General features: G+C 37.6%; 1 protein-coding gene across 1 annotated transcript in view; it reads right to left on the reverse strand.

Annotated features, from left to right (window-relative positions):
• lrrc4ca (leucine rich repeat containing 4C-a) overlaps positions 1-26,921 on the reverse strand; it is a 175,980-nt gene that overhangs the window by 131,029 nt on the left and 18,030 nt on the right. Inside the window, exon 2 of the mRNA XM_079604446.1 lies at positions 10,288-10,377. The gene's annotated coding sequence lies outside the window, so the exon portion shown is untranslated. The remainder of the gene's footprint in view (positions 1-10,287; positions 10,378-26,921) is intronic.

The following is a 26,921-nucleotide window of genomic DNA, read 5'->3' on the forward strand; positions in this document are numbered from 1 at the left end:
TAAACGTTTAAGTGTAACTTAGTAAATATAAATTATTGAATTTGAGCAATTTATGGATCAATTTAAGGATAATTTTTTTTGGTTCAACAATTTGTAGAAAAATTTAAACAAGTTAAAATATATAAAAATGTTGATACAATATACAAATGATTTTTTTTTCCAAGGTTGTAAATAAAACAAAGATTATTGGTGTACGTTTTACAAGGAAATGCAATTTCAGTCTTTCTGATTTAAAGTTTTGTGTTTAATTCGATGTGTTACTTTGTTAGTTTGTGAAATTTACTAGCAGATTTTGTGAAAATTGCTTGAAAGTAAATCTTACACCATTTTTGTCAGTGCAGGTGGCATTTCAAACATTGAATATGAATTATTAAGTATGTAAAATTAATTATGTAACAAGAATATTAATTATTGAAAAGTATGGGGTTGACATGTTTCTGTATGAAATATATAAAAAAAAATATTATAAATGTATTATTAAAACTGGAATTGCATTCCATTTTAACTACATACTTGAACTACAATTCTATAATCCAAAATATGACATGACAAATGAATCGCTTCCAAAATAAAAGTTTGTGTTTACATAATATGTGTGTATACTGTGTATAATTATTAAAACACACACAATCATGCATATATTTAAGAAAAATTGGTTATATTTATATATAAAATATCTCTATATAATATAAATTATATAAATGTATACACAGTATATGAATGTGTGTGTATTTATACATAATAATTATACACAGTACACGTATTATGCAAACACAAACTTTTATTTTGAATGCGATTAATCTTTTGACAGCCCTAATATATATATAATATATATGCAGCTATTTATTTACATGATAAATAGGACATGTGCCCATCCACCAGTTCTTTCTCGCTGAAACCGAATAGGACGAGCACAGAATGAACTGAGGGGATGTCCTGTTTGTTTTCATGCTAATGTGTGAATCTGAAGGGAATGTGTGCCTGAGATCCAGTCCAGGCTTTTTTCACCTCATATGACTCCGGGGACAAGTGGTCCTCTTCTCTCTTGTCAATGTGTGGATGGTTGAAACTCCCCCAGGTCATCCAGACCTCCCCCTCACTAGCAATCCTTCAATCTACTCGCCTCTCTCTCTCTCTCTCTGCTCTCCACTAATGGAAGTTGAAGGACTGTCACTCTGGCCTGCATTACAACTTCAAGGGCTTGAACTCCTTTCCCCTTCTCCAGCAGAACTCCGGGTGGACTCCTGTGGATTCTCTGGGAGTGAGTCTGTTCGCCTGTAGAAAGACATTCCCGCCTGAGCTTTTAAGGATACTGATGGGCTGTGTTGGGGACCCAGCTTTGTAACTTGAAAAGCTACAGTTTCAAAGCTACTGTACAAGTGGCTCTTTTGAAAACATAAGTAGCCTCACTACAATCTAATTACAAAAAATAAAGATAACTGCCTCCCTTGCAATTCATGAGTTGTAAATTGAATCAAGTTGGCCACACGCGCAATGTGTCTATCTATCAATGTTAAGAAAAGTTACTTCTAAAAGTAATGTGGTATAATATTGCATTACTCCTTTAAAAAAAGTAAATAATAGCATAACTTTTTTTGTGAAAAGTAACGAGTTATGCTTACGAGTTAACTTGCGTTACTTAATTGAAAAATAAACTCATATTTTGGTGTAAATTTAAAATAACTGCATTACTTTACTAGTTACTTAATCTGGTTACATAACTCACTATAAATATATTGTGCTTAAAAATATGATAAAATATATATTTATATGCATACTATATAAAATGTATTATTAAAACTGGAATTTTATTCCATTTTATTTGCAGATATGACATAAAAATCTACATATGAACTACAAATTTACACCCTTATTTTTATGAATAGCAACATTTAATTTATATTTCTTAAAAACAATAATATCCAAGAACACAAATCAATTAAACAATTCACAATAATTCATCTCCAGCACTTACAGAGGTGTACAAAAACATGACATTAAAATGCATCTTATTGCATTACTGTTACGCTACTGAAAAATGTAGTCAGTAATGTCACTGCTTTTATAGTTTCTACAATACACTGTTGGCCAATAACATAATCACAGTAGACCGATTTCTTTTAGCAAAGCACTTAATCCCATTGCTTCAGGGGATTGTCAATGTAATAACTGTATTAAGTCGCTTTGGATAAAATTATCTGCTAAAAGGCTTCTTACATCTATGTCCTGTAGGAAAGCCGTATAAGATCTTAGACAAGGATACAGTAGGGATTATAGTATGTGAGGTGAGTTTCAAAGTAAAGCCACTTAAACGTATAAGATAGAGAGAGAATGAGACATCACACATCCAGGTCATGCAGGGCACTAAGTGAAGCATGACACCTTTGCTAGCATCAGTGGTTTTGCGCTAGCTGCCGCCATCTACAACATGCATTGCTGCACAGCAGGCATGCAGTGTGTTCGTGGCCCTGAGAGGAACTGACTTCATAAATCCACTGAAAATCACCATGATGCCTGCTGGTAAAAAAAAGTAACTGGGGAAATAGTACAGAAAAGCTAGTTCTGCACAATGTCATTCATTATGATTATGAATATAAATGCATAAATAGGGGATATAATATCAGAAAACAACAACAATTACACAGACTAAAAGATCATACATCAATTCTAGCTTATTAATTATTTTAAATGCAACAAGTTAATTTGGGCATCACAACACTATACTTTTCAGTATAATATAAATCCATAAATAGGGGGAGCAAACATGACTGAATATTCGATGGATGGATGGATGGATGGATGGATGGATGGATGGATGGATGGATGGATGGATGGATGGATGGATGGATGGATGGATGGATGGATGGATGGATGGATGGATGGATGGATGGATGGATGGATGGATGGATGGATGGATGGATGGATGGATGGATGGATGGATGGATGGATGGATGGATGGATGGATGGATGGATGGATGGATGGATGGATGGATGGATGGATGGATGGATGGATGGATGGATGGATTCGCGTCGGGGTCCTCATCACTCTGTCGGGGGTTTATTCTGAGATAACAACCGGCCTGATGTATTATCCTGCTTATTGCACGGCTACTTCTCACATAAGTTTATTAGATCTTTAAACGCAAAGCTTCTGCGGAGAGAGCAGTTGCTAGCTATAGCGCGGCAAGTTCAAACTAGACGGATATTTAAGAGATACCGGTATATGGTCATACCACTTATTACACAGCATTTTGCCACATACATAATTATGGAGATAAGAAATATTGATTTCAGATTAAACCAATCGTACCTGTTTGTATCTTATAATCCAACAGTGTACAAAACAATAGTCACAAAATGGCAGAAGCTGCGTTTGTGTGAAACAAGAGAGAGCGAGTCCACGGTACTGGGTGTCATAATTAAATAACTGTACACAAAATATTGATTTGACTGAGATTTAATATTTTATTAGCTCACCAAATGCAAAACTTCCTCAAAGAAAAAACCTTCCTAGCAAGTGTATAGCGCTACTGACGGATGTGCCTGGGTTATCTGGTTTCAGCGGTTGTTATCTGGGAATAACCGCTGGATGGCACGATTGACCCATCAGAATCAAGTATCGCACAGCGCCATGTAATAATACAAATGAATGCACCTTGTTTGACCCAAGAACAACCCTCCCACCCTCAACCGCCATCAGTAGGGTCTCACAGTTATGAAAAAGCTCTTGTCTCCAAAAGCCAAAACAACAGAGCCCCAAATCCCGCAGGAAAACAGGACATGTGTCTTCCCGAACCCAGTGAACATCAACTGAAAAGGTCTTTTCACTTCAGGGAGTTCATTCAACCAAACACCTCCATACTCTATGGTGAGCATGCTAAATGTCACCAGCAAATAAATAAAAAAAATAAGAAAAGCATATATGTTTCATATCTACACAAGTTTCCTTGATCATAATGAAATGTGAGCAAAAACTAAAGTGTTTTAAAGTTCCCGTTATACCATTTTAAACGCTCCTAATTTTATTTTTGGAGGGTCTCCTACAATCAGTTTACATGATTGTAAATCCTTTTTCTCAAAATATACTGTACATCGTAGAATCACCTCTTTTCTCACAGTGCCTGAAATGGTTCGATTGAGTATTCGTTCTCTCTAAATCCCTCCTTCGCTCTGATTGGTCAGGTGGCCCAGTCTGCTGTGATTGGTCAACCGATTACAGCACTTGTTGGGAATAAAACGACTATTACAATATCTGAATTTCAGCTCAGGAGGCTTTCTTAGCACTAACACAGCAATATGAACAGTATGGCGTCTTTTTTTTTACCGTATCAATTCGAGTCCTCATCCCTTGGAAGTGCATGCAACATGGATTTGCTTTCTCAGTGCAGAAAACAGCGTCTTCTCGACATGTCAACAATATGAACCAAACTCTTCAGGCCTCATCTACAATTGCAGTGTTTGAGGGCTGATCAAAGTAGGCGTTGTTCGCAAGCAGCCAATCATAGGCGGGCATTATGCAAATCTGTTTGTGCAGGAGGTAACGCTGGAATTGCTGACTATTTTGAGGCAGAATCGGTTCTTTCTTTTGAGAAAGAATAACATTTGTCTTGCACTTTGATCTTTGAAACTTTGCAGACCTTCTACATTCACTTCTACCTTCTACATTCACAGATACTTCTACAAACAGCTGTATTACTCACTACACGAAAGGCACATATTAGGGGCACTTTAATTGGCATATGACCTAAGAAAAAACAACAGCGTCCTGCCAAGATGAAGCAATCTAGCAGTCCTCCGGTTTGTCGCTTACATCCCGTTTAAAGAAAAGAGAAGTGAAAGTTTAAAGCTTAAAAGGCGCCATAAGTCTTAATGTGGGAAGAAAGAATTTTGGAGAGAAAAAGTGCAAGACATTGTACAATTTTAATAAGGTTGTCCCCTCACTTTCTCATTTCTCCCTTTAATGAATATTAAATGCCCAACCCCCGTTTAAAAATATATAATATATGTGTAAAACCCCAAGCTGAGAATAAAGGCCCATCACGTCTACTGCGCTCAATGGGAGCCATCAAAAAAGGCAGGGAATGGATCTTGGAGAGAGAGAGAGAGAGAGAGAGAGAGAGAGAGAGAGAGAGAGAGAGAGAGAGAGAGAGAGAGGGGAGGGGGGGGGGGGGGGTGTGTGAAACCAGGCATGCCTCTCACGTACTGCCCTAATTTCAGTCGGGTATGAGGAGGAGAATTGTGGGGCGCACCGCATCATACACCCTCCTTGAGATTTGAGCCATCAATGCCAGTTAAATCGTACCGCCGTGCGCTGTCAAATAAATACAACCATGGCCAACTGGGTGGTACTGAGAGTCAAGAGTGTTTTAACAGACAGTTGCTATTGGTGCAAAGCAATGACTTTCATAGGTTTATCATACTGGAAACACTGAGTTTGTGCTGTGCTGTTTTATGTGATGCAATGACTGCATTTTTTACTATTTTAAGCAAATCTACAGTATATATAACCAATGTAGAATGATTCACAAACACATTATTCTTATTAGCCAGTTCTACACATCCAGTGTAGTCTGATTCATGAACAAATGACTCGTATGAACTGATTCTTTTAAATGAATCAAAAACATACAGTGCAGCCAATGTAGTTGAATTCTCAAACAAAAGACTCTTTTGAACAGATTATTTTCTATTCTTTTTAGTTACTCACAAACTTACAACTGTAAAGGTAACAACACAGAGAAAATAAACAAAATGACTGAAGCGGTATTTAGAATGAATGAATCATAAAGTTTAATTAATCAAAAGCATATGATGCAAAAAGTGTAGTTCAGAAACAAATACACTCAAGAGTTTATTTTAATTTTTTATGAATCATTCAAAAAGATTCACAAACTCATAAGTTACCGGACTGAATCAATGCTACTGCATGAGTTTAGAAGAAATGTAATACAACACGAAATTGATATGGATTAAGCATAATGGTTATTTTAGGGTGTGGATACACACGTTTCACTGAATAAATAAATAAATAAAATGACATGAAGGTGAATGCCAAATTGTTATTTTTCAGTGCGCTTTCCCTTCTAAATAGTTGTTTATTCATTCAAATAGCAGATCAAACAATATATGTGCTCTTTTAAGCGTGGCTGACATACTAAAGCTGCTTATTCAGAGACGCTTATGAACAGTTAAACAAACATAGCTGAAAGAGACGAACGCAAAAAAAGTATTCGGCTGTCAAATAACCTTTTGAAGGGCACTTCTATCAGACTCACGTCAGGCTTGAACACATGCCACTACAAAACAGTATAATCAAAGGCAACAACTTCACTTAATAGCTAAAGATGTTCTGTGTGGGACTATCATAGCAATATCCAATCAAATCCAATTAACTTCTTGGAGCCTCCCCTCCAGAAAAGTGCATTACAGCAGGATTAAGCCGCTATCTGTACTGGACTTGATTAATGACCATGTTAATTAATGCTGAAGGGGCTCGTTGGAGCGGTTCCTCACATACAGCCGCTCAGTGATCCAGCAGCGATGTGGGGACCGGGAAAATAGAACCATCACGAGAACAGACAGCCTGTCCCACAAACACTTGTATACTTCAAAAGAGTCTCAGCTGTGGTAGTGCTAAAGTTTGGCCTCCAAAGTACTTCTAAACTCCAACGTATGCTGTCAGGGCCTGCTGGGACATAATGCCGAATAGACTATATGAGGTTATTGAGTCCACTTAATGTCAAGTAGCTTACATACCTTATGTAGCCCCACCCATTTTCAGTTCTGTCTTCATTTTCAGCATACGTTGGAGACTCCCATTCATTTTGCAACCAAAATTTCGGTACAATAGGACTTAATAGGGAGTGGGCAGGCTCTCCGTAGACGGGCTCTGCTTTCATGCTACGGAGAGCCTGCCCACTCCCTATTAAGTCCTATTGTACCGAATTTTGGTTGTAGTTCCACCAGAGTTCCACTGGGGGCGATCGCCCCCGAGTGCAAAATTAATGGGAGTCTATGGGGCTAGACGGCTAAATTTGTCTCTTTCACCCGATTGCCGTTGAGAAATCTCGGATTTGATTGTAGGTGTTGCAAGTTCAACATGGGTTATAGGTCGAAAGTTGAATGAACGAGTACTTATGTCCTTTCGATTTCTTACAGGTTGAGTTGTTGTTGCCCATAACACGCTAGCATTCTGCTAATGAACGCTGATTGGTCAGTGAAGGACTGATTACGACCAGAGAATACCGCTTGATGGCATCGTGGCATCCGAAGCGGGACCAAAATGTCTTCTAACAAAAACTCTTCTAGCACGTGTTTACCTGTGTCCGCTGTGTTGTCGATGCCTCGAGAGAAAAGAAAGAGCAGAGCGCGAAAGCACCAAAGTGACTGAAGGATTGCCGTAAAGCAGTATCTCTGGTCGTACGATGTGTATGACGTCATTGACATTTTAAAAGACTTTTTAAAGCAAATAAGTGACTCTAAAAAATCTAACACCCGGCAATGTGCACTTTTTTTGTATCTCCTTTCGAATACAACATTCAAATTACTAGACAAAAAATGATATCCTGAGAAAAGTGGATTTTGAGGGGTATAGCTCCATAGACCTCCATTCAGTGAGCGCCCTCATATGGAATCAGAGTGGAACTGCAACCAGTCAGAAGCTGGAAGTGTAGCGAGAGTGAAACTTCTCCCCTTATTAGACATTCTCTGATGAAAGTAAGATCTTACAAGGTAACAAGATGGGAGGGGCTAGACAATCGACAGGAGAGCACATGGCGCAAGGAAACATACATGACAAGCCATGTGCTCACACCAAACATGACTTGAACAGGCAGCTAATGAAAACTCATAAGCCACGTGTTCACTCAAAACATGGCATCATGAACGCACACAGCTAGTGTAAAACACAAGCTGTGTGCTACACAGCACAAGACATCACATGAAAACACATGAAACAAGGCACACAGACGAGACAAAACGGGCTATGTCACAAAATCAAGAAATAGACTACAGAAGTGACAGAACCCTGACAGACATTAAATGAAGAAGAACAAAAAAAGATTATATTGTGAAAACCATGGGATGCAACATTTGGAATTAATGATGTGAACTAAATACACAGACTGAATTAAATCATTCTCAAGCTCCTAAGGTGCGATTTGATTATTTTCAGTTTTATTTTGGAACTGTGACACAAACTAGTGTTATTGTTAACTTAAAAATAAAACTAATACACATCGTTTTCATTATTTAATATAAAGCTCTACTTAATTAAAAAAAAAAAAATGTGAAAGTGTTGTCTTTGCAGCTAAATTAAATAAAACAAGTTTAGGTGTAAGTACTAAAATGACTAAAACTGAGATAAACATTTTTATTAAAGTCTATTTTTTAGTACAGAACACAATTGCTAAAACGTAAACTATAATTAAAATGAAAACCGAAAATATAAAAATAAAATAATACATACTATAATATCAGAAAACAACAACAACACTTACACAGACTAAAATATCATACATAAATTCTAGCTTATTAATTATTTTAAAAGCAACAAGTTAATTTGTGCATCACAACAATACATTTCAGTATACATATAAATCCATAAATAGGGGGAGGAAACATGACTGAATATCCAATATTGGGATGGATGGATGGATGGATGGAATGCAAACAAATAAACTTATAGGCTACTAAGCATTAAACCCCTTATTAACAAGTCTTTCTTGTCTTCACTCATTTGGTATACATCCTGCTCTGTATTTTTTTTATCACTCTTACATGTAAATAGCATAATGTCCTGCCCAAAAATTTCAATGCAAATATATCAAACAGTAAAGCAACATCACTACCTGTGAAGCCCAATATTTCAAAAGCTATTACAGACTCTACAGAGAGATCGAAATACAGCCTCAGTGTTTTCTAGATTAGAATCAAACATGAACATTCAAAATATTCAAATAGCCAAACACCACACTTTGTTCACAGCAGTGCCTGTCAACATAGACTTAAGGTAAAGCGGTTCCCACTCATGGAAAAACAATGCGGACAAATGTAACCGAATGCAATCTTGAGACAATAGTTCATCTTGTTGTTTATTCAAGCTCTAAAGAGACTCACAAACCATCCAAAATTGTGTAATCTCCATTACCTAACAGAACATGAAAACGATCCCTCAGATTAAACGACTTTTGTCATTAATTAATATGAAAAGCTCACCCAGGATAGGCCCGCTGAAGCCGTTTGGTGCTAGAAACAGCTGTTAGCTCCACAGGTACGGTAGTGCTAATCTGCGTTAGCCGCTGATGGATGTAATTAACAGTTATCCAACACGTTCTCATTTGTCTTGTTAAGAAAATTACAGATAGGGTTGCGAGACACACTCTGCTGGAAACCTAAGGGTTGGGAAGGTGATTTGATCATTGCAGTCCTGTTGAATCAAAATGACACAATAGCATCCACCTGTGAAATACGTTGTATATATAGTGATGGAAAATCCATTTTAAAGGAACACTCCACTTTTTTGTAAATAGGCTCATTTTCCAACTCCCCTAGAGTTCAACAGTTGAGTTTTACCGTTTTCGAATCCATTCAGCCGATCTCCGGGTCTGGCGGTATAGCACTTTTAGCATAGCTTAGCATAGATTATTGAATCAGATTAGACCGTTAGCATCTCTCTCTCAAAAAAAATGACCAAAGAGTTTCGATATTTTTCCTATTTAAAACTTGACTCTTAGTACACAATGTAACTACAGAAGAGTCAAGTTTTAAATAGAAAAAATATTGAAACTCTTTGGTCATTTTTTTTGAGAGAGATGCTAACGGTCTAATCAGATTCAATGATCTATGCTAAGCTATGCTAAAAGTGCTACCGCCAGACCCGGAGATCGGCTGAATGGATTCGAAAACGGTAAAACTCAATTGTTTAACTCTAGGGGAGTTGGAAAATGAGCCTATTTAAAAATAATAATAATAATTTGTTCCTTTAAGATGTTAGCTGTGTTTTGAAACACAGCTAACATGCTAACTGGTTTCTTACCTGGTGCAAACTGGCTCCCCAAACATTTATTTGAATTTTAATTACCTTTCCATGAATTGTCTGTTACCTTTCCAGTCAGTTTCGTTGCTTTTTAACATTTTATAGAGATTCAACTCATGAGGAGTAATGAAATGTTTAGCATTAACTAAAAAATGTATGTTCACTATAAAAATGTACATGATTTGTTTTCAACATTTTGATGGCAATATACACAACATTTCGATAAAAAAGCAAGAAACCTTTATACTTACCTGTACACCGACAGTTCAAACGAGTCTCGATTAAAATCCAAATAAATCTCCAACCTCCGTATTAGGAATCCACACCCATCCAGCTCATACCTGGAGCAAAAATACAGATTTAGAATTCAGGGAGAAGATAAATGAGATTACATTTCTGATAATATCAAGCTTCCTTCATATCTCTATATGAATGTCATTTATTGCTTTGAGATAAACTTTTAGATTGAGGCTCTCTCAGATCACAGATTTCAATGTTTAAAAGAATTCAAAGTTGAAAGACAGTGTTTGGGAAGCTTCATTTTCCTAATCTACAAGTTACACATTTACATGAATGACACTAAAACTGCACAAAAACGATTATCTTAATTAAGGTGACAGCATTAAAGTTAACGGATAATTTCAAACTTAATACAACTAATAAACTTCAAATTTCCATATGTTGAAAACACAGAAAGCAGCATTCAATAAAAAGAGGACTCAAATTGATTTAAATCAAGCACCTGAACAACCTGATTCACTAAAATGAATCATGCTTCTCAACAATCTTGTTCACTAAAATTAATCGTGCTTCCCAACAATATGATTCACTTAAATTAATCATGTTTCCCAAACATCTGGATCACTAAAATCATAAACGAAGCTTTCACAGCAATCCCAGCAATCTGGTTCACTAAAATGAATCAGCTTCCCAACAATCTGGTTCCCTAAAATAAATCAGCTTCCCAAAAATCTGGTTCACAAAAATGAATCGTGCTTCCCAACAAACTGGTTCACTAAAATGAATGCTTCCCAACAATTTGGTTAACTAAAATGAATCATGTTTCCCAACAATTTGGTTAACTAAAATGAATCGTACTTCCCAACAATCTGGTTCACTAAAATGAATCGTGCTTCCCAACAAACTGGTTCACAAAATTTAATCATGCTTCCCAAAAATCTGGTTCACTAAAATGAATCTTGCTTCCCAACAATTTGGTTCACAAAAATGAATCATGCTTCCAAACAATATGGTTAACTAAAATGAATCATGCTTCCCAACAATCCGGTTCACTAAAATGAATCATGTTCCCCAACAACCTTTAACTACAATGAATAATTTCTCCTATTAGTTACTTACTCAACACTAAGACAGAAAGACACTAAACTAAACTAGACAGATGTGGTGTCATTTACAGGCTGTTCTCAGACATTAAAAATTACAATATATTTAGGAGGAAAAAATGAATATCCATCCCAGTTCATAAATAATATAGATCCTTAGTCTTTCAATATTTATTGATCCTTTTTTTCCAAGGAAGAAATATCTGTATTTTCTTAGAATCTGTCTTGCTTGTTCAGGCTCAACATTACTTAATACCCCCTTTGGAAATTCATCAGTGTCATCAGGAATGGCATATTTCTTGAATATTGAAATGTATTTGATAAAGACTGCAAATTCTGATTAACGTCAAACACAAGAGCCATGCCTCATTTTCAAAATGTTCAGCCAGTCAGAAGAAAAAAGATGGAATGGGTAATTTACAGGCCATTACAAATTTGACTAAGATGACATTCAAAACTCAACTAATAAGAGAAGTCTATTATTTTCCATGTTATGTCCCAAGATAATGATTTTCATTTCTTACTTTCCACTTTTCATTTGCCTTTTTCATTCTTTGCACAGATAATTCCCATAACCAATTTCAGTGCACAGCCAGTTCTGAAAGGCCAGGGTTATTTTATTTTATTCTTTGAATTCACACACTTTTTTAAACCATTTATATGTTCAAACTACTCATCGATAAATCGATAAAAATATTACCGTAATTTAGTCAGCTTGCATAAATAAGAAACTTTTTTTTTCAATCTAAAAAACAAATACAGTAAATGATGTCAAATGAATATAACATTTAAAAAAAAAATATATATAATATTCAATCCTGCACTATTTCTAGGTTACTAATCAAATAAAAAAAATTTGAGAGTGATATTAAAAAATAAATATATACAATCTAAATTTCAAAATGATGTTAATAATATACAGGAACTAGTTTCTAATGCTCTCGAACTTTAGGACCCATTGTATATTTTTTGCACATTAATAAATAAAGCAGCATTGGTTCATTTGTAACATCTAAAGGGCTCACTTGAGACCCTGTAATATCTTGAGCTTTCTACATGCTCTCTTTGTACTGTGAAGTATAGCAGCTCGCACAAGCCCACGCCTGTTCAACACCATTGCTCTTTGTCTTTGAATCCCAGTTCCTTTTAATTGAAATTCCATTGATATGTACTCCACTGTGGCCAGTTTAAACCTTGAAGTAATCCAAGTGATAACAGTTTCATTGTTACTGTGGTTGGAAATGGGCTGTAATGGGGAATTCTGAAGCCAAGCCGTTGTTATTATTGACAGCTGGGCCTCTGGGGCGAATCAATTGATATTTCCCCCCCCCACTCTGATTTCTAGGCCTGCCAGGTACCCGGCTGTCATAATTAAGCCTTTCCAGACAGATATTTGAACACAGTTGGAATATTAATGACGTTAGTCCCACACACAAACACGCATGCATAGGCATTCAGAGCACTTCTAATCCACAATCTGAAAGACGCAGCAATTATGATTTCATTTTTATGTTACCGAGTCTGTGAACCTGGCATAAATATTACACATTATATCCAAAGCAATTCTCTGTACCATAACATTAATAGCACTCAATTTGAGTCGAGTCTTTGGAGGTGATAAGGGGAAATTGAGACAACATGGGTAAACATGGGGTGAGAGGAATTCTGGGATTGGATGTGAATACTAAGCAGCTACTTTATGGAGTTGATAGATATGGCTTACATGATGGTTCTATATGCTTCATTAAAGGGAAGGTTCACCCAAAAATGAAAGATTCTGTCACATGGGCTTTCACACTGGATAGTTCTAGGAACTTAGTTCTAGGAAATAACCAGAGTGGTTCCCCGAGAACTAATGGCTCCCATAGGAACCTTTTCCCGTTACATTCGCACCTCAAGTATAGGAACTCTGAAGTGACGTTTGCCGTGCTCATTGTTGTGACTTATTTTGACGGCGCGGTAGACCTTTATTTTGAGAACGCCAGAGTCTGAGCAAACAAACAGTGCTAGCATTCTCCGTGTTCTTCAGGTTACGATCTGTCCAACAGTCCTGTCTAATTCAGTCCGTTATTAGATCAAACTATATTATACATAAAAGTAGACGTATGCCGTGTGGTTGATGTCCAGTGTCACTAGCAGAAATACATGATCATGTTTAGCTTGGTCCCCTCAAAGTTGTGTTGGATTTTTTCCTCAGTATAAAGGTTAAGAGGTCCAACTATCAATGTTTTCCATGTTCGTGGAGTAAATATATAGGCTATAATCTGTGTCTTTTGTTTAAAAAAGGGCGGGTGCTACATTTTCGCTGTGTTTTCTTAAAGGGAAAGTGCTTTGTGAAACTGCTTAAAGGGCAAAGACTAAACATATAAAAATAAAAGCTCCCTCAAAATATCAATATACACTATTAAAGTATTTAAATAAAAGTAAAACAACAATGGGAACAGCACATGGGTGAATAAATAATGCATAACTTTCCTTTTTGGTTGGACCATTCCTTTAAGATTTAAAATTTTCCATTCCTCCAAAAACTAAATTTAGATTTCAGATATTTAAATCCTTAGTGATGGACATGACATCATTGAAATGCACTTTGGTTGCCATGGGAGACCTCCTCATGCAAAATTATGGAGCGTGAATCAAAGAGCGGGAGATAGTGTGAAATTCCTTCACTTCAAAGGCTAGTCTAGTCTTTCTTGTTCTTTAATGTTGGCATCTCTTTTTCTTGGCCTATAATTCTGCAGTGTCAGAGCCTTTGGCTTCAAAATGAGGCGATCTGTCGGCTGGCACAGCTCCTCTGTGACAGACGTGGCAAGTGTCTTGTGCTCAGGGGTCCTTCCTATAAGAGGAGCGCCCATGTACAAGCTGAAAGAATGAATTTGGGGCCTCCAGGGCAACCTGGGGACTTCAGTTGACCCATGGCTCCTGCCAGACAACAACCAGAATAGGGGCTAGTTCACACAAAACGCTTTGAAAAACGTAAGGCGCCGGCAGTTGAATGGGGAAAAACCGCAAGGTCTCGAGGTGCGTCTTTTAAAAGTTGTTTAACTTTAACAAGTTTAACTTGAGAGCCACATTTTTCATCATGCGGCAGACGCTGCAAAAGGTGCAAGACGCGAGCGCAACGGCCAAGCTTGTCCGTCTAGCGCGTTTACATAGAAAAATAATGGAAATAGAGCATAATGGAAATGACCGTCTCAAAAACGTGGTTTGAAATCTCCGGTGTTTCTGACGTCACAAACTACCTTGTAACCAATCACGTCAATGCAGTTTTAAGGAGAAAATACTCAGCAATGATTTTGACTTATGAATTTGCACATGGTTTGTCTTAAAGCATATTAAAACCACCGCATAGACATATAAACAACATTAAAAGCTTGATTTTCACCACAGCGACTTAAAATTGATCCGTTTGACTTTTCCCCACATTGGGGTTGTATACATTACTGCTTCTGTTATATGCAAAAGAGCGAGTCAGAAAGAGAAAAATATAGAAAAAAGAAAGCCCTCAGTATGGCAGCAAGGTATATGAGCTATATTGCATCACATCCATGAAAAATAGTGTCTTAGATTTTTCTGCGTACTTTTATTTCCAGGGCTCGATTGTGCATCAACGCAAGCGTGTTTGAATAATGCATTGAGGTTCAGTCCCCACTTCAATAGATTTGTGCAATCCACTTTTATCAAATTAATGTCGGCTCTGCAAAATATGGCTGTTTTTATCCCCTGCCTGCATGAAGTACTAGGAAGTAACAGATTTGCATGATAATCAAGATGGCAGAGACAAACTTGAATACATGAACGTATGTGACTCCAATTGAGCATCTGCCTCTAACATGGATTCGAGCACGCAGAGAATAGAGCGTGAATAATAGTCCGAGAGAGAGAGAGAGACCGAGGGAGGGAAATGGAGATAAATAACGGTATCACTTGTTTCAACATCACAATAGCAGCACTGATTAATATCGCAGGATTTAAATGCCTCTCTAACCGACAGGACAGTACGACTGGCGTCATTTAAACTGGCCGCGCCACCTCCAGCCTGTTCTTTAGTTGGCATCTGACACCTGGCAGCTCTTAAACCCACTGATCTGAGGCCAGCTGGATAGACTCAACAGCCTGTCCGTCCCACTCACGCTCAGATCCTAATACAGACTGACCCAAATGAGATTCACACCGCCTGCCGTTGCCACGCTCATGCTAAGAAACTGAGGATTGTCCAGCATGCTGAAAGTAAAGCTTTTTGTTAGTTTTAACAAATCATAAAATGTGTTTTGGTTCATAATGTAGGATAATGTACATTGGTAATCAAAAGTTTGGAATAAAGATTTTATATTGTTTTTTTGTTTTTTTTTTACTGCATGTGTAATGTAATTATAATATAATATAATTGACAGGGACCCCGTTGTAACATCCTAAGCAAATAAATTGCCCCTATATCCTCATATCAATATCAAATTTATTTCTAGAACACAGTTCCAGTTTGAATGTGAGATTGAATAAGTGCACTCAATAACGTCCACAATTTTTTCGGACACCCAAATAGTGTCCAATTTAACGTTTTTTGGCTTTAAGTGTGAATATGTTAGCCTTACTGTTATCTATGAGCTAGTGTGCTCCAAAACAATGACAAAATTCACATTTAGAAGACCAAAGCCAACGATGAAAATGAAAATCAGGTTGATGTCAGAATCCATCGCCAGATTGACGTCAATCTCCCACGTTGGACTGACGTTGTATTGTGGTTGAAAATGAAAATCGGGTTGACGTCAAAAACCAACATCAACCTGACCAAAATGCAACCCCAGCAACCAAAATCATCCGTGAAGTTATTACTGTCTACTTAAGGACCTTGACAGAAATGTAGTGGAGTAAAAAGTATAATATTTGTCTTTCAAATGTAGTGAAGTTAAAGTAAATGTTTCTAGAAAAAATAATACTCAAGTAAAGTACAGATACACAAAAAGTAAATGTACTTTGTTACTGTCCACCTCTGATAATGTAATGTAATCATTCCAATATGATGATTTTGTGCTCACCAAACATCTCTCTCTCTCTCTCTCTCTCTCTCTCTCTCTCTCTCTCTCTCTCTCTCTCTCTCTCTCTATATATATATATATATATATATATATATATATATATATACACTTGAATATCCTATGAATTGGTATCTAGTTTTAATTATGATATATTGTATCATGCTGTTCACAGGTTGTCTTTTTTGGTAAAAATCACCATTGTTAGGCTACATTCAACTGTCATGCAACAGATTAATTTTCTATTCTCATCATCATCTCAAACACTAATTACTAATTAGCAAATAAATGAACTCATTGCCTTGGAAACAGATGGGAAAGCTGGGAAAATAATCAAGATGGAGAGAATTTAACACCAAACAAACACACGCAAATGACACCCAGGTAAACACACGAATGCTCTCCTGGCTCCAGGACAGAGTGCATTAACCTAAAACCCCTTCAAATGAAAGCGCCTCTGATATTCCAAACACACACGACGGCTTGACTGGCACTGCTGAGCACCTTAAAACAGCAGCGGATGAAAATAGGACTGACACTCGGCGAAGTAAATTGCAGCGGATCAATTGAAAATGTCACCTTCACGGACAGATTGATTAAACGCAAAGTGCTGAACGCTCCTTATCCCCCAGAACCACGGCTATAAGTCTGGGATGCAAAGCAGTCTGGGAATGCAGCGATGGCTGATGAGGTGTAACTTGAAAATTACAGCACGCAGCCTATTCTGTTCCTGTAACCACTGAAATACACGCTCAGACATTCTTATTTGTGTCTTTGTGTGTGTGTGTGTGTGTGTGTGTGTGTGTGTGTGTGTAATACCGGCGTTAGAAGGTGCTTAGATGAATTTGTGCATTCCCTGTCATTTCTCATCACGGTACATTGTGTCGCCAAAGAAACCGAGGCACTTGAATATCCTATGAATTGGTTTCTAGTGAATGTTCATCGAGAAGGTTATTTGGCCTCAGTCACTTCAAATGATTTATCCTCGGAAAATGAGAGCCGTTTCTCATATGACCTTTTACACACTTACAAGGGCTCCAGAAAGTACTTCTAAGAGTTGTATTATTATAAACTTGTTTGCTTGTTGGAGGCATCACTTAGCAGCGTACACAGATGCTAAAAAAAAAGCTTTGTCAACAAAGACACCTATACTTGAAAAAAATAATGTTTTTTTTCCCACATAAATTACACAATTCGTCTTTTAAGTCGGCATGAAGTTGAAATAGTATTTTTTTACCATATGACGTATAGTGAAACGGCTTCTCAAACAAACCAAAAATGTAGGACAGGACTTGATTTTGTCCAGTGGGATTTGAATGGATAGTTGAGGCTTGCTATTGGTGGATCTCATGTGAGTGACAGGTTGCCCCCCGCCCTTGTGCCAGCAAACATCATCAGAGAAGAGATGACGCTGCAAAAGGGAGGGGGAAGTTATTTTGATTAAAGATTACGAGGCATGTGAATTAAAAAAATTATTTATATTCATTTATATTCACCAAAAAAATTAAATAGTCATTAAAAAAAAAGGAGATTTTGAAACAAGACATTTTGAAGACAAACAACAACAGTAGAGCATATTTACATCCACCCCAAAAAATGTGATAGAAAAAAGTAAAAATTCAAAATATAATTTCTGTCATGACAACTCTTGGAGTGTTTGGCATTGTAATGGATATGACAATGTTGATATGTTTGGTCTTGGCGGAAAAGATCTGCTACGCTGCTGCTATTGGTTACTGCTGCTGTGCGGGATTTGCTATTGCCAATACAACACACTGCTGTGAGCAAATAAGAATGCTGCTGCTGTATAATATAGCATACATAAACTACCCGGATCTATACAGGTGGAGCTGGGGAAGGTGGAGGGTTTCTAAAAGCGCTACAACTGCTACAGAAAATGCTGACCAGTAATTGAAGGTTGTGCAGTGAGCTCATTGGCTACTGATACAGCAGGAACCAATCAACTGTGCCCTATAAAGAATGATGTAATTCCAAGCAGAGTGAGTTAAGTAGGCTACCTATTAGCCTGCACCATAGAGTTTACTGACAGAACTTTGTATTTTATCACAGAAGAAAGTAAGCCATTTAGTTTTGAAGTGACATGAGGGTGAATAGATAATGACCGGGTTTTCATTTTAATTCAATAATTGTTGGCCTTGTTGACACTTTCATTTATAGAACGGGTGATATGAAATGATTCGAAAAAGAGTGGGAGAGAGATTTTGCAGTGTTTGCCTGGATGTTGAAATCCCTAACACCCGGGGCGACTCGATCCCTCACAATTTTGACACGATTGCTCAGATCATCGGCATATGTTTCTCCTGAATACAGCACTTTCCAAGCAGGTAGTACACACTCTCTCTCTCTCTCGCTCTCTGCCGCTCCCTTTCCCTCTCTCCGTCTCCAGCAGTCTTGAAGTCCTTGCTATCTTTCTCTGAAGGACAGGGCCATTTATAACGGCCACCGGATTTTGGCTGCTGTATTTGTCGGCCTCCAAACAGCTGCCAAGACCTGAACTGATACACTCCCGGCTCGCCCTGCCTTCGCAGTGGGTGCTGCAGTTTATGAGTCCCTGTAATGATTAGCGCATTATTAAAAATGATCGTCGGGTTCACAGATCAGCTGGAAATGGCTCATAAAAAAACTATTTTTAAAAGCTGGGATCCTATTTTGAGATTTGAAAGATGTCGGCACGCTACGAATCATTAATCTACGAGTGAGCGATGGAAGAGGAGCTGCGGGAAAACATTTGAAGGTTCCAAGGTCTTTCATTTCTGAAGTACAAGCGCGGTCTTTCTTAGGACTTAAACTGTGCAGAGTTGCATCTTACACGCGTGTCATTTTCAGTTGCATCTCGCATAAGACACAAATAAGATCTCTGATCATTTATTTTGAAGGGGATGCAGAATCTGAAGAGTTTACAGATAGTACTGAGCCTCAGAAAACCACCAAAAAATTGATACCGAGAACCCAAACGATGAGGAAGGCGCTATCATAAATCAAGTCCTGAGCGGGTACATTGGAGGTAAACAAGACCATTCAAAACTACACAATGCAACATGTTTAGCGAGTAAAGAGTCATTTATCTGTGAGATACGAGCCTCAACCAGACCTCAGTGTGTATGAGAAGATTAATCTTCTTTACTCTGCATGGTTTACCCTGTTGCAACAAATTAAACAGATACTAACAGGTAGGCCAACTTGTGGCCTGCGCTATATAAAAGAACTGGAGCTGAGAGATACGGAGAGAAGAGAGAGAGACACACATTAGGACAGGGTGGTATGATGGCAAAAATAGATTTTTAGATCCATTTCCACTGCGGTAGATATATTTGCCTGGTCAGGACTGCTTTATGGAAGAAACGTATGTGAAAATACAAAGGGGAATGTATCCAAATCAGACTAAGAGGGAGAACTTGTGTCCTTGGTTATAAAAGTATTTTTCCCAAAAGGTCTACATTAAAAATATATTTAAAAAGTTACAAGCTGTGAATCAAACCAACCGACCACAAGATGAATTACAACTACCACAACATTGCAAAATAAAAAGTATTTGATATTTTGATAAAAAGATAAAGTTAAGACTGTACTTAAATGGATAGTTCACTGAAAAAAATTCTGTCATCATTTACTCACCCTCAAGTTGATACAAATGTTTATGAATTTATTCCATTCTGCTGAAAACAAAAGAACATATTTGATAGAATGTCGGTAACCAAACAGTTGATGAGCTCCATTGACTTCCATTGTATTTGTATCCCCATTCTATTAATTGACAGTTTTGCTTTTGTAAAGTATATGTTTATCTTGTTTCAATCAATTTAAGATATTTTAACCGTTGAAAAATTAAGTGGTAACACTTTACAATAAGGTTCGTTAGTTAACATTAGTTAACATGAACTAAAAAATGAACTGCACGTATACAGCATTTATTAATCTTTGTTAATGTTAATTCGCCACCTTGGAATTATAAGGTTCTATCTGCATTCTGACTGGTTTTGAGATATTGAGCTTTAAAGTTTTTGCATTCCATACGACTGTGTAGAAAGAACCTTTTTATTTTCTAAATAAAAAGTTTCTAAATGTACACAACTTAAAAAACAACATCACATAATGTAAAGAAGTGGTCACAGAATAAGAATATGTGAATAACTAAATGTTTACAAAAATGTCAGATAGAACCTTATAATTCCAAGGGGACGAATTTCAACATTTACTAATACTTTATTAAAATTTTGTTAATTAATGCACTGTGAACTAACATGAACTAACAATGAACAGCTGTATGTTTATTAACTAACATTAACAAAGATTAACAAATATAGTAACAAATGGATTGATCATGGTTACAGTAGTTCATGTTAGTTTAATACATTAACTAATGTTAACTAATGAACCTTGTTGTAAAGTGTTACCAATTAAATAATTTTATTTGATAAGCCAACATGTAATAAGATGGACAAGTCAGTCTGTTTATTATACCGCATAATACATCCCGTTCAAAATGATTACATTTTCGCTGATAATGACAGTTTGATTAAAATTTTTACCTTACATTTAAAGTTACTGTGATCTAAAATGACCTTTAGCATGATATAATTGTTTGGTCATACAGCCCAACCCAAGTGTGCAAATTTTTTGATAAGTAAGTTGAAGGCGGCGGCAACCAGGAAGAAAGAGCGATGTCAAAGCGACAAAAGGATAATAAATATAGAGGACAAGAGTTCACCGGGGGACAGAGGAAGAGGACACACAGGGAGAACAGAGAACAGAAGCTTTGTGAGAGTGAATTAATATCAGCGTGTCTTGCGCGGAATATTTTTAGAGGTAGAGCGCAAGCGAGCATCCATCAGTTGGACCCAGTGGCCGTACAGACGCCGAATCAGAGCTCGGCGGGGAGGGCGGGACGGGGGCGAAGAGGGGAGTGGTTTGAACCATCACCGGAGCCATGTGCTCGTGCCAAGGCGAATCTAATCTCATCTCCAGGCGTAAATCTAGTCAGCTTTGTTTTCCCCACTGGCGGGAAAAGCCGGGGCTGAGAGACAGGGCAGATAAATCAGATCGGAGTCAGGCTTTCCGGGCCGGAGAGGAAGGTGGGACGGGAGTGGAATTGCTACATGGACCCCTGCCTTTAATGACATACACTGGGACTGCAGAGAAGTGTAAATCTGGTCCCTCTCTCCTCCTCCTCCTCCTCCTTCCTGGTGCAAAGTCACCTCTCGCTCTAAAAGCAAACTGAACGTCAACGTCGACTAATGTGGAATCACAGTCAGCTGTGATAATTGCAGTTCTAAGTGTTCTCATTCTAGAACTCCAGATGGAGTTAAGCGTCGCTTCTTCTCAACCCAATTTATGTCAGTGGTTCCTTGGAAGAGGCAAAACCCACAGGAAAGACAAATCACAAATTACATTTCTTTAATATCTCAACCGTTTCTCCTAGATAGGTCTTATCATGAGGAATCAAATCGTCCTTGATCTTTTGAGATAAAAAAAATAAAACTTCATCTGAATATGAAAATGTTCTTTCAGAAGAATTTGAAACACCGAACATTGAAATGATGCTGTACAAAATTACTCATTTTGAAGTCTCCTCTCTTTGAAATCAGACTTTAGGTTTAAATATCGGGTGATCAGGGTCCAGTAATAGTGGTCCACCCAGTCATGGGCTGCATCTAAAATCACATACTTCCCTACTATATAGTAGGCAAAAAAAACGGTGTAAAAAAAAAAGTAAAGTACTCATAAAAAACTAACCCGGATGACCTACTACTGTACTTCCGGCGATATTCTGAAGTGCACATTTACTATCCCATGAGGCCACGTGAAAGGGTTTGTGATTGGCAGTGAAGCGGCATAACTGACACTGGTAGCTCATGACAACGACAGCATGGCGAATGAAGAACGTCAGGTTACATTCATACTACTCACATAGAACATTATTTTTAGTGGTGGCAAAGTAATGACTTATTAAAAAGAATTACCAACACTTCTTTAACATTTTAGTGGCATGTTACACTTCCTGTCCGGCTTTGCAAAGAGGGCGATATTTTGGGATTGTGCAATTGTAAGGGTCGAAGAGATTGTGGAAAAGGTGTTTTGGGCACTAAAACTTTACTAATAATGTAAGTGGACCTCTGGGAAAAATATAATAATAATAAAATGTATGATGTGACCCCTTTAAGTCTCCTGCTTTTCAGATTTTTCTCCTGAGGAAATATACCCCATTAATACATCTGCCATCGCTGAAATTTTAGGAAATATCTCATTGACGCTACACACTGACTCAGATTTCCCAAGACAGTAAAATCTGCTATAACAAGTCAGAGATCTCAATATGAACTCAAACTTCTTATCAAATTCCTCCAAAATTTAAGAGCAATGCTATCCAATTGAATTTTATTACCCTATAGGTTTCTGTATGTCAACAATTGTCTTATTTCTTAAGACTATTAGTTCAAAATGAACAGACCCCACGAAGTCTCTTGAGCTATGCAAGAGCAAACTTACAGCAATATTATTCCTTAAACTAATAGTTAAACCATAAACACATTGTGAGTTCAAAGTATTCAAAATATTTTGCATTCTTTTAGAATTTCATATCATATTTTATATAAAAGAAATGATCCTTTTTTACAAAATTGTCATTGCTTGCATGTCACCCTTATTTTGTCAACAGCGTACAAACTTTTCCACTATATACTTTTTTCAGGTCTACAAATGTTCAAAATATTATCAGTCCCCACTGTTTATAATGTCAAATTGTCAGAAAAAAGAAAAAAAAACACAGGGCTTGTGTGTGTCTTGGGGCCAAACATTACAAAAGACACAACTCCACGGTCAAGATTTAATCAAAGCTCCTGGGTCACATGTGTGTGTCAATAATTCAATCTCACAAGGAAGACTGCAGCAAATCTTTTTAATTGAAAAGACCTGGCTGCATTGATCTGTCAGAACATGCCCAGAGAGGGTGATGTGCGGTTCAAACACAGATCAGGGGAGCTCTAGTGGTGTTTGGCTCCTGGGTATACTTGATTGTTCCATTGAAACCTCAGGCGGAAAATCTTTCTGGCAATAAACTTAAACAACATGACCCTGGTACCATACCGAGAGCTACATTCAGACACTAACCAAAGGGTTTGAGACACATTCTAGCCCCCGAAAACATTCCAGACTCTTAGTAGAATAGTATTTGCCTGTAAACATCAAAACTGGATACCAAACTAAAAGATCATGTGCAGATTTTTTGAGCTAGATTTCATGCCGAAAGCAACGATTTTTGGTGCATCTCGAATTTTGGATCCTTATGGTGTAAGTCCATGATATAATTATTGCATTGCAACTCCAGAACGCTTCTGTAGGATGAAATATTCATGCTTGCACAGATACACAGTTGACCTGAATGCTTAGGGATGTTCCACCTCTAGATGGAATGAGAGAAATGGGAATCTAATGGCAAAGCTATGTTCAGGCTCTGGAGAAGGGATGTTTGGCTGATGTCAGGATGATACACTTGACCTTGCGCTTTCATCCAGCACAGAGGGAAGATTCAGAGAGCGATCACTCCATACAAAGGACAGTCTGAGAGCCGACTGGGATTGAATGGGCGGAACTGGCGTGTGTGAGAACTGCGCCTCTCATATGGACTGAGTGAAGTTTCTCAACTTTTAAATGCCTTCGTCATGCCTTATAGTGAGAAGGTGAGGAAATATTGATATGGCAGAGAAAAAGCATGAGCATGAACTGACTGGCAGAACATACTGATATAGAATCTCAAGAGTTTGAGATTGTAAAAATATTGTTTATTCTTTCACAACATTACAACATTTGAGTCAAAGTAAAATTAGTACTTGAAAAGACTTTTATGATGCAATGTTCGCTAAATGTTCAAACATACACCAATATACAAGCACTTTGATATCACTTCATACCTCAGAGCTCATAATAAGTCTATATTTTAAAAAATATGTGTATTGCAGTCTTGCTTAGATGTTGCTTAAAACAACAAGAAGAAAAACAATATTTAAGTTTTTTTATCTATTTTTTTTCTGCACATTTTTGTAGGGGGAATACAGATTGTGTCATTATTTTTTGCGGTATATTATTTGTGGAATACAAGCAGGCGCTATACAGACTGTAAAGTGAACAAAAGGCCTATAAATGGAATTGTGCCATGACAGCAGGCATCTCCAGACACACAACACCTGCAATTACTACCTGCGAGGAAGGCTATTTCTAACACCATTATATGTTGTTGATGTGACATCAGTCACATCAGAGAGCCTAATGTAACAAACCCTCTCATTAAAATTCTTTTTAGAGTGTATTCAATAATAATAAACAGCTGCCAATGCACCCTGATCACAGATAAAAGGCCATCAAATTTCAGTCTAAAGCAACATGATTTCAGTTTTGATGAATTGAAGCCATTCATTTTAGTGGCAGAGGATTTTTTTTTCACATGGGAATACCACAGGGGTCTCTTATAGGTCCATTTGATTTATGCTTCCTCTTGGACTTTTGATTATTGGAGTGCCAGAAATGTTGCGTGAACCATTCATTTCACACACTTTCACACAGAAGAGTCATACCCATTCAAACTGGCAAATGCCCTCGCAGGGGCTGTGTACACCTGGCCACATGCGTTTTCTCAGATCGGATAGCTATCCGATTTATCAAAACGATTCCATTTACACCTGGTCACATAAATGTTTTTGCAAAACGGATATAAATCCGATCTTCAATTCCCGCGCTATATGCAGATTTAATGGAGTGCACGTCACTGAAAGCAACATATATTAGCATTTTATTGATCATCAGCTAAAATTTCAAACTCAAAGACCGCAATAAGAGAGAGCGGCAACAGCCCTGGTTAGATCATTTCGGTTATTTACTTTTAATAAAGATGATTGTGTGTTTAGGGTCTGAGACTTACTTTCACGTTGATTTGCGATAGTTTGCACATTGGCTTGACGAACAGCTTAGCTGCACATCTGCGGCGATGCGTGCTGCAGTAGCGTCGTCATATCTGACTATAACATGACATATAGCCTATAACACGCTCTCACACATTTCTTTTTTAGCATTTTTGGAAGGAGTAAAATTTACATATGTGGTTTCAACAACCAGATGCATTTACACTTGTCCAGTTTCGTCTGTAATGCGGCCCAGGCCACCTCCTGAAGTGGTTTGAGCGAACGGATTCAAATCCGTCTCCAATGCGTTTCGGAGGGCATTTCCATCCAAGTCTTTTCACGATTGGATAGCTAACCAATCACAGAAAACACATGAAGTGGCCAGGTGTAAACAGCCCCTCAGTCATTATGGACGGACGGACGGACGGACGGACGGACGGACTTTCCGATCGTGAAAAAACTTGGATGGTTTAAATGCAGGGGACAAATTACGAATTGTCATAATTGGCCTTCACGTCAAGTCACTTCATAAATAAATACGGTGTATATATTTTAAGTGAGTCACGACTGCCACTAGTTCCTCCTCATAAATAAAGCACACAAAACGTAGAAAGTTTTTTTGTCATGTCCAGTTGAGAACTAGTTATATTGGGAGTGAGATTCTCCAGAGTGGCTGTTGACCTCAGTAACACTGTTGAAAATGAACGTGTTGTGCTATTCGACGGTGTGGCAAGTGTGATATTGAGTGTTTTCATTGCTCACTTTCGAAAAAACAGCACACAAAATAAACTTGAAAACAGACATGCCTTTTACCCTCTCGTACACAAAAACCACTGGTGTGCAATTGACATTAGTTGATAGGGCCAAGGCTGACATCAGGTGGTTCACACTGTTTGCAGCATTGATTTGGCATTGCTGTGAGTCGCTGGAGTCTTGTTGATAAAAAGGGTGGTTTAATAACCTTCATTCTCAATTAAACTCACGAACTCTGATGTTTGCACAACATTTTAACACTGACTTTGCTGTATTTTATAATACATCTAGACAGGTTTTGGGTGATATAAACTGTGAAAAGTCACAGGAAGGTATCTAATACTTGGTCAACCTTATATCTAAATGAAAAAGAAATGCATGTAAAATAGAATATTACATCTGTATTTCCAATTATGGCTAATGCAAACGAATAATGCACTCTACATTATAAGGAATTTGCTTAACAATCCACTTTAGCCACCGCGTGCCTTGCCATGTTGACACAGGAGTAAAACCAGAACACGTCGTCCAGAGAAAAGGCCTGTATCAGCAAGCTTTTAATCATCCCAGTATTTTCCTCCAGCAAACATGGATCAATATGTAGTCTAAGAGAGAGATTTCATTACTGCCCAGCCAACAAGCTCTTTTAATTACTGTTGAAGTGCTGTTCAACTTTTCTAAACTAATTTCATGGCATGACGCCCTGCGCGCAGTCCGGCAGTATATTTCTGAAAGTCTCTCTCATATATTTACACCGTTTTTAAATTCCAATAGATCAATGAATAAATGTTAACTGTGCCAAACAGAGGGTGTATAAAACAAATAAAAACGCCTCATGGACCAT

This window comes from Phoxinus phoxinus, assembly GCF_949152265.1.
Source record: "Phoxinus phoxinus genome assembly, chromosome: 25".
Lineage (NCBI taxonomy): Eukaryota > Metazoa > Chordata > Actinopteri > Cypriniformes > Leuciscidae > Phoxinus > Phoxinus phoxinus.